At 37.9% G+C, this 17,992-nt stretch overlaps 1 pseudogene; it reads left to right on the top strand.

Moving 5' to 3' along the window:
- Positions 1-15,080: 15,080 nt before the first annotated feature.
- Positions 15,081-17,691, top strand: LOC112010753 (cytochrome P450 704C1-like; annotated as a pseudogene).
- The last annotated feature ends 301 nt before the right edge of the window (positions 17,692-17,992 follow it).

Genomic DNA, 17,992 nt, shown 5'->3' with positions numbered 1-17,992 from the left:
GACCTTTAGTTCTTCTAGTACTTCTATTTTTCTATAAGTATCTAGTATAAGTATCTAGTTCCATAGGTTTGGGTCCGAGGACTACAATACCTTGGTTCTGTCTAGTACTTTTATTTTTCTATAAGTATCTAGTTTCCCCATAGGTTTGGGTCCGAGACCATGCAATACCTTGGTTCTGTCTAGTACCCAAGTATAATGGTGTGAATAGTTTTACCATAGGCTTGGGTCCGAGGACCATGCAATACCTTGGTTCTGTCTACCACTTCTATTTTTCTGTAAGTATCTAGTTTCCCCATAGGTTTGGGTCCGAGGACCATGCAATACCTTGGTTCTGTCTAGTACCCAAATATAATGGTGTGAATAGTTTTACCATAGGTTTGGGTCCGAGGACCATGCAATACCTTGGTTCTGTCTACCACTTCTATTTTTCTGTAAGTATCTAGTTTCCCCATAGGTTTGGGTCCGAGACCATGCAATACCTTGGTTCTGTCTAGTACCAGGTATAAGGTGTGAAATAGTTTTACCAATAGCTTGGGTCTGAGGACCATGCAACACCTTGGTTCTGTCTACCACTTCTATTTTCTGTAAGTATCTAGTTTCCTCATAGGTTTGAGTCAGATGACCATGCAATACCTTGGTTCTGTCTAGTACCCCAGGTATAATGGTGTGAATAGTTTTACCATAAGCTTGGGTCCGAGGACCATGCAATACCTTGGTTCTGTCTACCACTTCTATTTTTCTGTAAGTATAGTTTGTCCTCGGACCGCTTTACTGGAGATGATTCCTTCTTGGGTCGGATATGATCTTTACACGTGGCGTTGATCTCGCATCCAGCTCAAGGCCCCATCTTTTCATTTATGAAGCGCCCTTTGTCCGTTCGTGTTCCGCGCTTGACGCTTCGGTGCGCGAAACGCGCCTTCATTAATGTCCTAGTGAATTAACACGAGTCCAACGGTCTATGGCCTCCTTGAAAATTGGTAGCTTCATTATTAGCCCAGCTGATAATTCTCTTTTCGAACTCTGCATGATTAATTCCACCAACCCCAATCCCCTATATAAGGTGAGGAGATGGTTTCTCCACAATCCATGAACTTTCCAACACAAACAGAAAAGACACATCCCTTCAGCTTCCCAAGCCCTTTTAACAAACCCGCCGGAATTGTGATTGGAATTGGCAAGTATGAGGCGGCTTTGGACGGGTGTGAGGACATCCGTGCCAAAAGCCGTTATGGCCGCAGCCCCCACTGGGCTTCCGGTGCGGCAGAATCTAGGCGTAACCCCGATGGTGCCATACAAGGTGGCCCGGAGGGATGTTGTTAGAGTACCTAACGTCTCTCCTCGGAGCGCACCCCGACGAAGAAGACGTGCAAATTCATCTCATGGGCGGTGCTCGAGTGTTGCCGTCTCCAACGGCCAACACTCGTGAGATTGGAGAGAATCAAGGAAACATCATGGGGGAAGGTACCCCGTACCCGGAGCCCCTGCATCTGCTCCTCTCTTTGTTCCAGCTCAGCCGCACCGAGAAGGGAGTTGTCGGTGGCCTGGAAACATGATGGCCCTCCCCCTTCCCTGCCTTTTTGGTCAAGCTCTCCCATTCTCTTTATACCAATAAAAGCACGGCTTGACACTTCCTCTGGCTAGCTTTTTTAGGGCGGGTCCACCTGGCCTCTGATTGTATAACTAGCTGGTAGGATTAGCTTATAAATTTGTTTGTGAACACGCCTGCCTGAGCCTCTGATTGTAATTTGTACTGTTTCTATTTATGAAATAATAATATTATCAAGATTTCTCTTTTCGCTGTCGAATCTTTTTTTTTTTTTTTTTTTTTTTTAACTTCGCCAACCTACTGCAAAACGACCACTTAGAACAATCGCCTAGTGCGCCGGCTAGTACCCTAATCCTTCCCACAGACGGCGCCAATTGTAGGGACTCAGTTTGGATTTGACCCTGAGTATGACTGGGTCTTCAGCCCAACAAGCCCAAACAATAAATTTTTAGAGAGTGGGTTAAAGGTTTAGGCGCTGGCCGTCGTTCACCAAGCATGAACTCTTTTTTTATGAAAGAAAATACTTAAGAGTTAATTTACAACTGGGGGGATGCTCCTCGGCCCGTGGCCGAGGAGCCCCTTTTCTTCTTCTTTTTTCCCCCCCTCTCTTTTTACTTTAGTTGCTTTTCTTATATAGTCTTCATCTTCCTATCTCCTTATTCCATCTGTTGATCATCCATTTGCCTCTCTTCTGGCCATCCGTCCCATCAGAGACCTTATCAGTACTCAAGTGCTTCATTCTGATCAACGTTGTCCTGCTAAGGGGTTATATCCCCATTAATGCGGCCAGAGGGGTTAGGTGAATGCATTAAGTGTGAGGGTGACAGCTTACTTTGGGACTGGTCTTTCCCAAAAATCATCCTTGTCATGCCGAGGATGAGGAGGTCCTCGGCATGGATTCGGAAAAGAGGTCTTCCCCAATTTAGCGTTGAATGGTCAGTATTCCTCGGCGTGGGCCTTGGGCCGGCTACATGATGGGCCGAGGCTATCAGGCCCACGAGCTCCACAGTCATTAACAAATTAATTGAACCATTTTATTATTAATATTAAAAAAAAAAGTTCCTACAAGGATGGCAAGATGTAAAGTTGTTCTATCAATTTGCAAAAGACAAAAAATAGAGAGAAAAAAAAAATTGTTCTCACCTCTATTTTAAGTTCAATTTGTTAGGATTTATATTGGCAATTTTTTGTGATGCCAGAGAACCAACTCCAGATTCGTTCATGAGGGTCGTCCTTATCCAGAGTAGCGAGCTTCATGGAATTCTCGTCCTGAGCAAGCTCGTCCTAGGCAAACTCGTCTTGGGAAAAATTGTCCTGAAAGTAAAAGGTCAAAATTCACTACTATGAACCGTTGCCAACGACGATTAGAGAAAATAAGGCCAAGCAATACAACTTCCATCGCAGTTATGGGAGTTACTTCCAAGTTTTCCGGACTCTGCGACAATAGGAGTTACAAAAATGAAATAACTGTTTCATGCATACTATATAAGCATGCATCTACGAGAAGGTAAGAGATTCAGACATTTTTTCCATTATACTTGGAATCACAAAAATACTAACTTAGCCATCAGAGGATTCTTGACCGGCCTCCACCGGTCTCCTCTGATTTTCTTGTTTTCTTTTTTAGAATTCACCAACAGCCTTAAGATCGTTAATGCCCAAGATTTTCAACCTACTAATTTCCGAGGAATCATCAATTTCTATTCCAGGTTTGCTTGAACAAAAATGTCAGACTTTGTTTTTCTAATTCCCTTAGAAAAATAATTGCACAATTTTATTACAACTTTATTTAACCTACTTATAAATACAAACAAAGCACAAATCTTTATACAAAGAAGGTTGTCGTACTATTGATTATCTTGAGTGTCTTCTTTTGGTTTCAAAACCAAAAAAACATCCTTCTAGTTCTAGTTATTGGCTTTGCACCCTCAAGATATATCAAAACCAAGAACTTGAAGAATCCATGCATATTGAAACCACTAAGTGCTTTGTCTTCTATCAGTGCATGCATTGATAGATTAAGGGAGTTAATTTTGGACCGAAGCTTGTTTAGATTTGATTAGGAGAACGAAATATTTCGGTACTGGTTGATATTTCATATTTGTGTATAGTTTCGAGATTACCATTATTTATATATTTCTGTACATATATATTTGTTTGTATTTATTTATGTAAATATGAAATTATTAATTTTTATGTTTATCAACGTGAAATTTAAAATCCACATATCTTATAGTCTACATATTAGCCTAAGTACATTAATTAATTTATTAGCTTAGGTAACATGTTTTAAAAATTCAAAATTTTTAACAAAAATTTTATTGTATGGGCCGAAATGCCAATAACAGCCAAAAAATCCAAAATATGCTCGGTACAGTTGATACAACTGTACTAATACTAATTTAATGGTTGGTACAATTGGTATCGATATGGTATTGATTTCCTTGATTGAGATCCTAAAGTTCCAATTTGAAGCAAACACGTAATTTGTGAAGCAGTCCATATAGAAGAAGTCCAAAGCTCCTGGAGTTATTGGGGTGAAGTCAATGAGTTGCCTATTGGGTCACGAAAAGTCTAATTACAAATGGTCAAATGCTATTTGAGTTTGTTTGTATACTTCTCATTTTATAGTGAATTGGCTTATAGGGTAGGTCACCCTGGAGTAATTTTCCACTTAAGAGGTTAATCTTTAAAATTTCACTTTGTTACCAAATCTCTACATTATTTTTTTTATCACTTTATTATTATTGTGATAAATTTGGCGTTTGTGGTTGGATTGTGTACTTGTTTTAATTCATAAATAAACTCGTTGAATATCCGTTGATACAATTGTATTGAGGTTAAAACAAATTTCCCATTTTCAAGCCTGCATGAAACATGTTAGATTTTTGACAAGACAAAATAGGCAATAGTGTACTACCCATCATAATGGTAAGGACACCCCCCCCCCNATATTTTTTTTTTAAATATGAGAAAAGAAAACTTCTATAAAATTTTTATAATTAATAATAATTATTTGTTAATAATTAACTTTTTATATTTTTCATAAAAGTGATATTAAAACTTCCATAAAATGATTCATTAACAAATGTATTAAGAGCATTCATTAACCGAACCATTGTTTGTTTACAAGTGAGATCATTAATTTAAGTATTCTCAAATGTAACTACTAAAGATCTTTTGACATAAGAGCAATACTACTACAACCACAAACTATTTTACAATATTTTTACAAATTGTTAACATAACAAATTTTTACTATTTCTTATTTAGACTCACCACTAACATATTTTTTCACTTATCAATAACCACTTATTAACTTCTCAAAAAAAAAAAAAAAAACCCACTTATTACGCCAATAATTTGTAAAATAGTTTTTATCTTTAACATTTTCCTTTGCTTAATTCACAAGATGACTAGTAACTAGTTTGATAGTACATTCACTTGTTGGATTTCTACCTACAAATGCTATATATAAATACATTCATAACTGCTAAAGGCTAAAGCTATTTGGCACAAGAGCAACCACACCAGCTCATGGACAGTCTTCTAAAATACAAAAAGTGCTCAATTTTATACGTTTTAACCCAAAATTCCCTCACATCAGTCTTTGTAAAAATGTCTAAATATGCACAATGGTCTTGCAAATGAACAATAATCGTGTATATATACATGGTTATTGTTCACCGTGTAAATGATTTTTTTATTCTTTTTTTTCTCTCTCCTCTCTTCACCTCATTCTCTTTTCCTTTCTCTCTCCTCTCACGGTTACTGTTTACAGTGTTAAAAAAATGAATATTTTATTTGAATAAATGTGTATAATAGACAAACTGATGTTGGTGTTTTGTAACAATAGGTGTGTAAAATAGAAAAAGTAGGTTTTAGATATGCAAAATAAAATTATTTTTGCATATACTGATGTGGATGCTCTAATACCTACGAAAGCAATTTTCTCTCTCTCCTTTTTTTTTTTTTTTTTTGGAGAAAGAAAACATGAATTTTTATTAAGAAAAACTAGCTAAATCAGCTTGGACTACAAAAAGAAACTGTGGCAAATCATCTTCCATCTACCCATGAAAGTCTGGAAATATGTACAGCATAGCTGGTAAAATTATGGGCAACCTTACATGACAGTAACTCAGTATCATCGATCAATCTGGAAATTAAGACCTATGAATCCCCCTCAAGAACAACTCATCTAATCCCAAGTTCTAAAGCAAACTGAAGGGTCTTGGAAGCAGCTAAGGCTTCTATGTCTTCTGGTGTATGAACCTGGGGAAGTTGCTGCGGTAGAGGAGCAAGCACCAAGCCGTTTTTGTCACGAACAACCGCACCAATACCTGACCTGTCCACCTCTGAGAAAACAGCACCATCAAAATTAATCTTGACCCAATCATTCGAAGGAGGCTTCCAGTAGGCACGGGGTTGTGGAGGGCTACGCGGTGGTCGTGGATGGGTAGATAGAAACTCATCCAGACGTGCCTTACTCACTTGGGATAGCTGATGAAGATTGTAGCTCGGCTGACAAACTCGGGTTTGGTTCCAAATTGACCACACCATAAAAGCAAGGAGTTCAAGGTGTTGATGCTCCTTTAAAATCCATGACATCGACTCTTTGAAATCCAAAAATTGAGTGGTCATGCGAAAAGCCCATAACTGCATATCACACCATACAATATCAAGCTCAAGGCACAACCAAAGAGTGTGGAGAATCTGTTCTGGTGTGTCACGAATTCTTTCACAGGTAGGATCAGAAATTACTGTTTGTCGAACCAAATTCACTTTCGTAGGTAGCAAATTTCGGCATTCTCTCCAAATAAAATTCTTCACCTTGTTGGGTACTTGTATAGACCAAATCCCCTTCCATAGTTATTTATCCTGGATATCGGATTCTACATGTTGCTCTAAAATCTGCCTCTTCCTTCAGAAAACGATAGCCAGACTTGCAGGTATATTTCCCATCTTTTGCGAGAGGCCAAAGCACTATATCCCCTGACTCAACCCGTGCAAGAGGGGTTGTTTTAATTAAGTCAGCTTCTTGTGGTGCAAAAATACCATCAATCAGAGTATAGTTCCATTGCCTTGACTCTGCCTCTATCAGGATATCAACTGTAGCATCCTCCATTGAAAGAAGTAGGAACTGTAGGTAATAACACTAACAGATTAATGTTATCACCTACGGATGAGCTATTCATTTTTCCTTTGGCAGTTGCGCTATTCATTTTTCACGTAACAATCTAATGTGCCTAAAAACAACGACCATGCAAGGAAAATAAATAAATACTAAATAAAAAGCAAGCTCACCGTTTGACCTCAAGCTCAATTAGCTGGTGCAGTCTATAATACATTCGAGTTACTTTTTTCTTTTTCTTTTTTCTTCTTTCCCCTATTAGCATGTAACATCCATGGCCAAATTATATAGTGTTGAGGCCCTAAACCATAGCATTTGAGCTCAATTAGTGACACATAAACTTAATATGATAGTACATGTTCAACTTTTACTTTTACCATCACAGGGGTCAGTATCAAAGAATAGTGCTAAAAACACAACAAATTTCATAATAATTGACATGTCTTACTGTAATCGAAATATCATGTTCAACTGGGTCTCCCATTAGTGGTACTATTTTTTATTTTTTATCAATCACACTGATTGGCATCAAAATGAGTAATGTGTTTCTTTCTGCTTTTCAAATTTTGGGTTTTATATTCTTGATTGACATATATGCTAGTGCACATATACGTGGCCTGCACATGTCCTAATCTAACAAAGCAGATACATCTTGTTTATCCTTCACAAAATGTCAATCAATCTCTCTCAATCTCAGACACATACACAATCATATGCATGCCTAAGACACATTTGAAATTTAGATTTATGAGATAGATTCTTGAAGGGCATATTAGTCACTCAATAAAACAGAAATATTGAATAAGCTTTTGCCCTATTTGGTGAGAATTTGCACCTGCAAAAGCATCCACACTTAGCGAGAAACTACCACGTCTTGTATGGCATTTAGGAAATCACTAGTCCCCACATCCTTCTCTCTCTCTCACTATAGGTAGACAAAGACAGAAAGAGCTATTAAAGGAGAAGAGAAGTAGCAGAGAACTCTATATGCAAAGTTTCTTTGAGATTAGAAAATTTTTCATAAAGCTGAACTAGCCGGAGTGAGTTCCAAAGCCAGGTCTGTGCTTGCCTCATATCTCTTCTAGTTCTAGAATATAATATTCATAGTAGGTGTAGTTTTGAGTCATCTCTTAGATCTATTTTCAGACAAAAGGATTTTCTTTTCCTTATTCAGGTTTACCTTCCCACTTATTACCATTTTCTTATCAAAACCCTTTTCTAAATTAGCTTGATGATACTGATTTTGTTCATTTTATACTCCTTTTTTTTTTTTTTTTTTTTTTTTTTTTTTTTTATATATCATATATATATAAAATGTTACACATTCCATGATTTATATATATATATATATATATATATATATGATATATAAATCATGCCATCCCAATACAATCCCATTTAATCCCATACCTCCTTATACCAGTACTGTGTAGAATCAAAGAAAAGCATTGGGATCTGGGGTTTATGATAGTTGAAATCTGTAGGTTTTGATCCCAAAAAAATTATCTTAACCACTTTTTTTGCACTACACTACTTAGAAATGTAAAGGCTCTTATAACCTTGGCACTAGTCAACAACTAGATTATTAAGAAATACTTTGAGCCTTTTTTTTCAAATTAAAGATACTTGTTTCTAGATCATCTCATGAGAATAGCCAGTTATTTGAAAACTCCTTTTTCCATATTGATATGCACACATTAGTGCAGACATTTCTTAACAAGTACTTCAATTCAAAGAATGCCATATGATTAGGCTACTATATTTTTTAAGAGATAACTGCAATTTTTTTTCAAATTCCTTTCTCTAGGAAGCAGCATGAATGATACTTGCAGAAATCATTGGTAGCCTATCCTCACCACCCCCACCCCCAAAATAAAGATCCATGGTATCAATGTCAAAGGAGAAATAAATAAGTACATGTATAGATGAGCAGAGACAAATATATGTTTGATTTAACTATTTTCATCCAATGAGCAGAGAAACATAACAAACAATGAAATGAAGATATGTGAGGTTAATTTACCTATTGTTTGCATACTCATAAAGCCGCCCACGACTGGAGAAGATGATAAGAGCCACTTCAGCTTCACATAGGATAGACAGTTCATAGGCTTTCTTTAAGAGGCCATTTCTCCTCTTGCAGAAGGTGACTTGACGGTTTGTAGTGTTCTCAATCCCTTGATCTCAATCTTTCCTCTCCCCATTGCACAACCTAAGAGGCCTAAACACATCAGAAAGTGCCATCATGTAGTTATATACTTATATGTTATTTACTTTAGCAAAATCAGTAGTTGTATATGTTCAATATGAGAATATTACACAAATCTTTTCTTTAATGTGTAATTAAAAGAAAAATTCAAAGTCATTATCTTTTGGGACCCCACAAACCTCAAAATTTGAGAACTTTAACAGAAAATTGATGCTTGCCACAATGGGTTTGCAGAATTGAATATGAAATTGTAAGGAGCGACAGTACTTTAGGAGTAATTGAGTACATANATTTCTCCTTTGACATTGATACCATGGATCTTTATTTTGGGGGTGGGGGATGGTGAGGATAGGCTACCAATGATTTCTGCAAGTATCATTCATGCTGCTTCCTAGAAAATGGGAATTTGAAAAAAAATTGCAGTTATCTCTTAAAAAATAATAGTAGCCTAATCATATGGCATTCTTTGAATTGAAGTACTTGTTAAGAAATGTCTGCACTAATGTGTGCATATCAATATGGAAAAAGGGAGTTTTCAAATAACTGGCTATTCTCATGAGATGATCTAGAAACAAGTATCTTTAATTTGAAAAAAAAGGCTCAAAGTATTTCTTAATAATCTAGTTGTTGACTAGTGCCAAGGTTATAAGAGCCTTTACATTTCTAAGTAGTGTAGTGTCAAAAAAAGTGGTTAAGATAATTTTTTTGGGATCAAAACCTACAGATTTCAACTATCATAAACCCCAGATCCCAATGCTTTTCTTTGATTCTGACACAGTACTGGTATAAGGAGGTATGGGATTAAATGGGGATTGTATTGGGATGGCATGATTTATATATCATATATATATATATATATATATATATATAAATCATGGAATGGTAACATTTATATATATATGATATATAAATCATGGATTGTTTACCAAAAAAAAAAAAAATATATATATATATATATTTATATATCATTGGAATGGTAACATTAGTATAATCTAGCACCTTCCTTCTTTACCCTTGTGAAATATATCTATACAAATTAAATATACTCAACAAGTGTTTGAAAATTTAAAGTCGTATCTTTCGTCTCCTCCGTTACTCAGCCCATCCAAGCCAAGGGAAGAGCTCTATTTGTACTTAGCCGTCTCACAAGCTGTTGTCAGTGTAGCTTTGGTAAGAGAAGAGGGTAGGTTGCAAAGACCTGTTTATTTTACCAGCTGAGCGTTTCGAGGAGCAGAAGAAAGGTACCCTCAAATAGAAAAGCTGGCTTTCACATTGGTGACTGCGACACGAAAACTCAAGTCGTATTTTCAGGCACACACTATTGTCCTGACGGATAAGCCTCTGAGAAGAGCTATGAGTAGCCCCAAGGCTGCAGGATGGATGGTGTTATGGGTAGTCGAGTTGAGTGAGTTTGATATATAGTAACGTCCACGCACAGCTAAAAGGGACAGGTGGTGGCTGACTTCATCACAAAATTCACCCTCATGGAGAGCCAGGGGGCAGAAGAGATCCTGCAATGGAGCATCCACACGGACGGATCCTCCAATAAGCAAGTAGGGTGCCGGCGTGGTACTCCACACTCTGAAGGGAGATAGGATCGATTGCATGATCTACTTGGACTTTTCTACAACTAATAATGAAGCAGAATACGAAGCTTTGATTGCAAGACTGGACCTTGCAAAAACAGCTGGGGCTGAAAACATGATCTTACACTACGACTCCCAAGTCGTAACGGGTCAGGTTAATGGTAGCTACGAGTGCAAGAATGAAAGGAAGAAGAAGTACCTCGAGAAGGTGAAGGGTCGAATTGCTATCCTCCAAGTCAAATTTATCCAAATCCTAAGGGAGGAGAACGATTGTGCCGATTGACTGGCTAAGGCTGCCTCAGTCGAACACACGCTCGTCCCTAATCAAGTATTATCTTTCGTTCAAGTCTCATCGCTTATAGATGATGGTGCAACTATGTAGGAGATAGGTTCTAAAAGAAACTGGACCATGTCATTAGTCTCCTACCTAAGGAATGGCATGCTGCCAAACGAGAAAGATGCCGTAAGGAAACTGAAGGTCCAAGCATCCCGATTTGTTCTGATAAAGGATGTCTTGTACAAAAGAAGCTTCTCCCGCCCATACCCAAGATGTTTAGGCCCTGAGGAAGCGGAGTACATCATGAGAGAAGTCCACATAGGGATCTAGGAAAACCACTCGAGAGCATGATCATTAGTGCACAAGCTTATTCGAGTGGGATACTACTAGCCCACCATGCAGAAGGATGCGCAAGCTTATGTCAAAGCCTGAGACAAGTGTCCAAGGTTCAGCAACACCATCAGACAACCATCTGAGGAACTCACCCCTATGACGGTCTAATAGCCATTTGCTCAATAAGGGTTAGATATCATGGGTTCCTTCCCAACAACGATAAGACAGCTAAAGTTCCTGGTAGTCAGCATCGATTACTTCACAAAATGGGTAGAAGCAGAAGCCTTAGCCACCATCACAGAGAAGAATATATGGAGCTTCGTATGGAAGAACATAGTTTGTAGATATGGTATACCCAGAGTGCTTGTTTCCGACAATGGAAAGCAGTTTAATAACGACGCATTTAGAGACTTCTGCTCATAACTAGGGATCAGGAACCACTACTTATCGCTCGCTCGCCCGTAGGCCAACAGACAGGTTGAAGTCACAAACCGATCCTTACTTAAAATTATCAAGACTCGGCTCGATGGGGCAAAAGGTATATGGCCTGAGGAGCTGTCGAGCGTACTATGGGCTTATAGAACGACAGCTAGAACAATGACAGTTAGAATTATGAGCGTACTATCTAAAGAAGTACTACCAGTAGGCCACTAGCAGTAGACGATCAATGACACTCCTCATTTCCAGTTTATTTCTTTATTGTCTAGTTTCTATTATCTACAGTTCTTTTTTAGCCCAAGGGCAAGTTTTCAAGTTTTTACATTTTAAAGAACAATTTCTACACATGAATTACCATTATAATAAGAGGAGTTATCCAAAATCGGGCATGTTATATTCCTACACATTTAGTCCACAAGTGGACGAACTCATCCTAAAGGATGATAAAGATAAGTCCATATAGTGGACGGATCCAACTTAAGGATGGATTAATGTTGCCAGACCACATGTGGACGGACTCATCCTAAATGATGATAACTATAAAGTCCATATAGTGGGATCCAACTTAAGGTTGGATTAATGTTGCCAGTCCACAAGTGGACAAACTCATCCTAAAGGATGATAACTATAAAGTCCATATAGTGGACAGATCCAACTTAAGGTTGGATTAATATTGCCAGTCCATAAGTGGACGAACTCATCCTAAAGGATGATAACTATAAAGTCCATATAGTGGACAGATCCAACTTAAGGTTGGATTAATGTTGCCAGTCCACAAGTGGACGAACTAATCCTAAAGGATAAAAGTCCATATAGTGGGTGGACACAACTTAAAGGTTGGATTAATGTTACCAATCCATAAATGGATGGACTTATCCTAAAGGATGACTATCAGGTCCATATCAACGTAAAGTTTGACACTACACATTCACTAGAGGATCCATCCAAAAGATTGTTTTATTTAATCACAAACTACATGTTTAAAGTCATAAAAGTAGACGGATAACAGAGTAAATAAATATTACTTAAAGCCCTAACAGGAAAATTTTCAATGACGGTTAAAATAAAACATAAGTTGTTCTCTAAAATCTTTACAGACTAGTTAAAAAAAAAAAAACTATGCAATCTGAGCAGGAGTTTCATTCTTCTCCTCAATCACTAAATCCTCAGGGTGACGGGCTTGATCATCATCTGGTTTAGCTTAGCCTTCAACAACATCTCCTCCATCACCATGAGGATCATTGACAAGGGCATCATCAGCAAAAAGATCCTCCATACTATAAAAGGCGACGGGCTAAGCAGTAGCTTAGGCTTGGGCATCAATGTTGACTTGAGAAAAATCAAGGTCAGGATAAGTTTTCTTGGCTTGACGAAGAGCATCATCGAAGTCGTTTGCATAGGATGTCCCAAGCTCCTCTAGGAAGGCGTCAAAGTCACGATATTCATGGATTACTGCCTCCTTTGCCTGATGGAGTTGGTCCTTGGCATCCTTGATCTCTTTTTCTTTATCCTCTAAGACCTCTCTCATCATCTCCATATGTTGCTCAAGTTCCTTCCTGACCTTCTTCGAAGTATTGAATTTCTTCCCCATGCCAACCTTCCAAGCCTTGAGACCGTTCAACTCGTCCTCCGTCTTGTTGGCCTTCACCCTAACACGGTCCAACGCCGTCTCATGGTTCAGGCATCATCCCATATGCCCCTTCATCATCACCATCACCTGAAAACAAAGGTGGTTAGTAATGGAGGTAAGTGGACGGGAAGGATAGGAAGAAGACGGACATGGCTTACTTGAGCAATACAGAAGAGCCTCATCTCCCCCATGGCTTCCGTCGCATGGTTGCCTAAGTCCTCATAATTGTCAAATGTTATAATGGAAGAAAGTCTTTCCAAAGCATATTTAGAATCCTTATGAAGGAGGATGGGTGGCTTTTCTTGGCTTTTAAACGGACCCTTCATAAAACCCTTTCCCGCACCATGCTTGGCAGGGGTAATCGTCTTCTTACCCTCAGCCTCTAGTCCCATGACGGGGTCTAGAGTGGTTTCAGTCTTCTTAGGGAGACGATCTTGCTTCTCCGGCTGCTTTCTTTTTGTGGATGGATTGGATGAACCTGTCCACCCATAGGGTTTACCTCCCTTCTCTTTCTTCTTGGCTGCCTGTTGTTTAATGACAACCCCTCTCTTAGCAGCATCCATATCTGCAAAAATGGATAGATACACTTAGCTACGTGAATTAAAATTAAATAGTTAAAATTAATTATTAGAGGATAGACTTACGTCTTCGCACTTGAGCGTCGTATCGATAGGCGTCTGGAGTTGGCTTTGGTCCGTCGCAATACTAGTGGATTGTATCCAGGGTGACCAGCTTGGACCACGTCCTCTCCCCTAGCTTGGACTTGCTAAAAATTTTCTCCAAAAAACTCCACTGCTCCAGTGAGACTTGTGGACAGTCCCGAACTATAAAAGATGATGGTTAGAGTGACATGTTAAATAGAAACTGAACCGAATATAGATGGATACATACCAGACGGAGGCAATATGCCCCATGTTATGTCGACGGGCATGTATTTAGTGTCACCAAGACGACACATCCATTCGTCACCTTCCATGAAAAAATAACGACTCTTCCAGTCCCTGTTAGAGTTAGGGGTCTCACACACAAGCCTCAACAAAGGGCTCTTAGGCACAAAGCTATACATGCCCTTTGACTAGGCAATCTCATTAGGACAGTAACAATGTAGGAATTCCTACACCGTCAACCTCTTGGCACCTTTGGACATTGCCCTGTACAAAACCTCCATGCCTAGGAAGACCTTCCAAGCGTTTGGGGAAATATGGTTGATAGATAAGCCTAAGTGTTAGAGGAGTTGACAATTGAGTGAACTTAATGGGAATCGGAGCCCTGCCTTCAGCATTTGCTCATAAATCCCAACACTTTCAACGCCGTCATAGTAGCATTTCTCCAACTTATAAGGTAGACGGAGAGGCATGTTGTCAGGTATTTGGTACTTGGCCCTAAGTGTTTTGAAGTGAGGTTCTTTGAACGAGGAATTAAAATCATTAACCATCCATATAGGTAACATGATGAACTCCCTAAGTCCATTAGGACTCACGACGGATTAAATTGGGGGCTCAGCATCATCCAGGCCTTCACTATAGTCATCCTCTGGCCTTTTCGTCTCCAAACCCTCATCCCTTGAGGGAGGAAAACTAGCTTTTGGACTCCTTTCTTCACTTGAATTGTCAGGGTCTTTGTGACCTGACAGGTACACTTCATTGTAGCGCGCCCCGTCATGGATAAACGACTGGTTACTCGACACACTAGACATGACCTACATGTAATGGTAAATCCTAAGACTCTGACCGGTCTATAATAGATGACGGTAGTACCAAGTCTATAAATAAAAAGTGCATAAAAATTTAGGTAAAGGAAAAGAATGCCTACCAGGTTGAAGTTGGATGGTAAAAAGGCATTGATGATGGATGCAACAGCTGAACGATATGTTTGTTTGACAATGATGACGAGTATGCTCTGATCATAGATTTCAGTAGACAGTAACGTAATGAGAGGAAAAGAGTTTGGTTTATATAGAAGGAATGGCACGGAAGACGAAGGGACACTTCGATCCCAGTGAGCAACCATTCAGTAAATGCCACGTGTCCTTTGTCATTAATGATCTTAGGCTAGCTTGTCAAGACTAGGCATGCTCCTGTAGAGGCCGGATTGAACCGTTATCCCATGGGTCCTTCCACTCACAGATCATGGACCCATAAGGTGATGGGGCAACTGAAGAGGGAGAAAATTGGAGGTGACGGATCCACTTAGATGGACTTGACAGTGCGAGACAAATGGGCTAATGGTGAACGGATCATATGTGAACAGACACATGGTGGTCAGATCAAAAGGCCATATGGCACTCAACTGGTCATTATGTGGTCTCCAAGAAACCTTAAATAGAAACGACTTGCATCTCAAGGTTAACCTTAGTCCATAGAGTCCCAATATGAATAGAATTCTAACATGAAGAGGATTTTGGAAGATACGTGCATTAATGGAGATCTTCTCCATAAGGAAACGGCTTGAGGTGCAAGTCAAGGGAGTTTGATTCTACACTACTATAAAAATCCAAAGACCCTTAGAAAATGGCATGCATAGTTCACCCCAGCTTTGGCACTCTATAGAAATGATAAATTTTTTCTATCGAAGAAATTTATGAATGAATTTAATTTTATTAATATGTGAATTTGAAATTATTAATTTTAGGATGTTAAATTAAGTCTGTTAAATCACATACGTTTTATTTAAAGCAAATTCATATAAAGCAGTTTGTATTAGCAATTGTTCTTCAAATTACCTAAATGCATGCTTAATGGTTTTGAGAAGAAAGAGTTCTGAATTTTACTAATTATGAAATTTACTTGCAAAGGTAAATGAGCAAGACAAGAAGCAAGCCCATAGTGTATGCTGACATCACTTGATTTTACTATAGAAGAGTGAAAGAATTACGTAGTGAGATATTTTTCCTTTTAAATTTGTAGGACATACTAATGAGATGCACTTTGGATTCAATTTTCAAAGTTGGGTTTGGGGTAGAATTGAATTGCTTGGACGGGTCAAGCAAGGAGGGAACTGCATTCATGAAGGCATTTGATGATTCAAATGCCTTGGTCTATTGGCGCTATGTCGATCCATTCTGGAAGTTGAAGAGGTTTCTTAACATTGGCTCCGAAGCTGCCCTTAAGAAGAAAATCAAAATCCTTGATTATTTTGTGCATGGAGTAATTAGGACCAAGAGGGAACTGCTAGAAGTGAAACAAGATTGCGTAAGTTTTAAATTTGTAACAAACTAACAATGCCTATTTGGGAAACTCAAGATGTATTTGATTATTTGTAACTTCCAATGCTATCTATCTTTTAAAGGACTTTGGTACAATGAGATGTACCACTTGCTTTGATAATCTGGACTATTGGTTTACTTGAATCTTGATGATTTTATTTAATGATTTCCAGAGTGACAAGGATATACTTTCAAGGTTTCTGGTCAAGAGTGAATGGAATCCAGACAGAATGAATGATTAATGTTTAAGGGACATAATTTTGAATTTTAGGATGGCAGGCAAAGTTACAAGTGCAAGCACTCTCTCATGGTTCCTCTATATGCTCTGCAAGAACCCTCTAACACAGGAAAAAGTTGCGCAAGAAGTGAAAGACGTCATTGGTAGTTAAGACAATGGAGCTAACCTTGATGATCTCATGGCTAATATAACTGATGCAACACTAGATCAAATGCATTATCTTCATGCGGCATTGACTGAGACTTTGAGGCTATACCCTGCAATTCCCTTTGTAACTAACCTGGAAACTTTATTCATTTTCAATTTTGACACTAATCTTACCATCTGCTACAACTTGCTTTAATAGTAATAAAAGTAGCGTCAAGAATAGAATTATGTGAAAGTGAGTTTATCACATGAATAGATGTGAAAAAGATTGTGAACAATCGTATCTTAAGCATTATTCATTTATTAATAAATAATTAGGGATTTATTTAATGAGTTTAAATTCTATAAGGATGTGGCCCTCCAATTTCAACATGCCACATTATCTTATCAAATATTAAAAAATAAGCACAATTACACCAAATCAATTCTAATACTTATATTCTATAATTAAAAAAAAAAAAAAAATTCTAACACTTATATGAAAATCAACCAAATTAGGGGTTTATTGAGATGTTATTAGGTGTGGTAGGATGTATTGATTTTAATTAAAAAGCTAATGTGGCAATCTCTTATTGGATGATGTAAAACATGAGTTTTACACCCCATCCTTACCAAAGTTGGATTTTTCTTTAATAGATTCTAATTTGCTTAGCCCATGATGATAATATTTTTGATAGATTTTAATGTGATCCCTTTGGTGTACTTCAAGGATGGGAGGTGTGCAAACATGGATGACATTCTTTCTAACAAGTATAGAGTGAAGAAAGGGGATGGTGTATACTACATAGCTTATGCCATGGGCAGGAAGCCTTATATTTGGGGAGAAGATGCAGAGGAATTTCATTCCAAAGGATGGCTAAAGAATGGAATCTTTCAATCTGAATCACCATTCAAATTTGTAGCACTTCACATTTGTATCATCATTTAGTTGAGTAAATAAGTAGACCTATTATATGTTTCAGATGTAGTGAATTATTTTATAGTTTTACCTGTTGCAAGTATTTCAATTTTCTACATTGATCCATCATCTTCTTCATAATAGCTTTTGTAAATATTTTCACATGTATTTTGTAAGTAGTTTTATAGTTACAATTTCATTATGCATTTTCAACATATGTAAATTTATAAGATTTATTCAGACGATCTTCTTTTCTCCCCCTAAAGGTTAATACTAAATTATAGCATCATCTTCCAATCAATAAAATGTTGATTATTACATAAACAAAATTGCCAAAATTTGATGATAATTACA

Source organism: Quercus suber, unplaced genomic scaffold, assembly GCF_002906115.3.
Source record: "Quercus suber isolate HL8 unplaced genomic scaffold, Cork oak 2.0 scaffold_450, whole genome shotgun sequence".
NCBI lineage: Eukaryota > Viridiplantae > Streptophyta > Magnoliopsida > Fagales > Fagaceae > Quercus > Quercus suber.
Note: the sequence above shows the minus strand (reverse complement) of the source record. Positions and strands in the feature narration are given on the sequence as shown.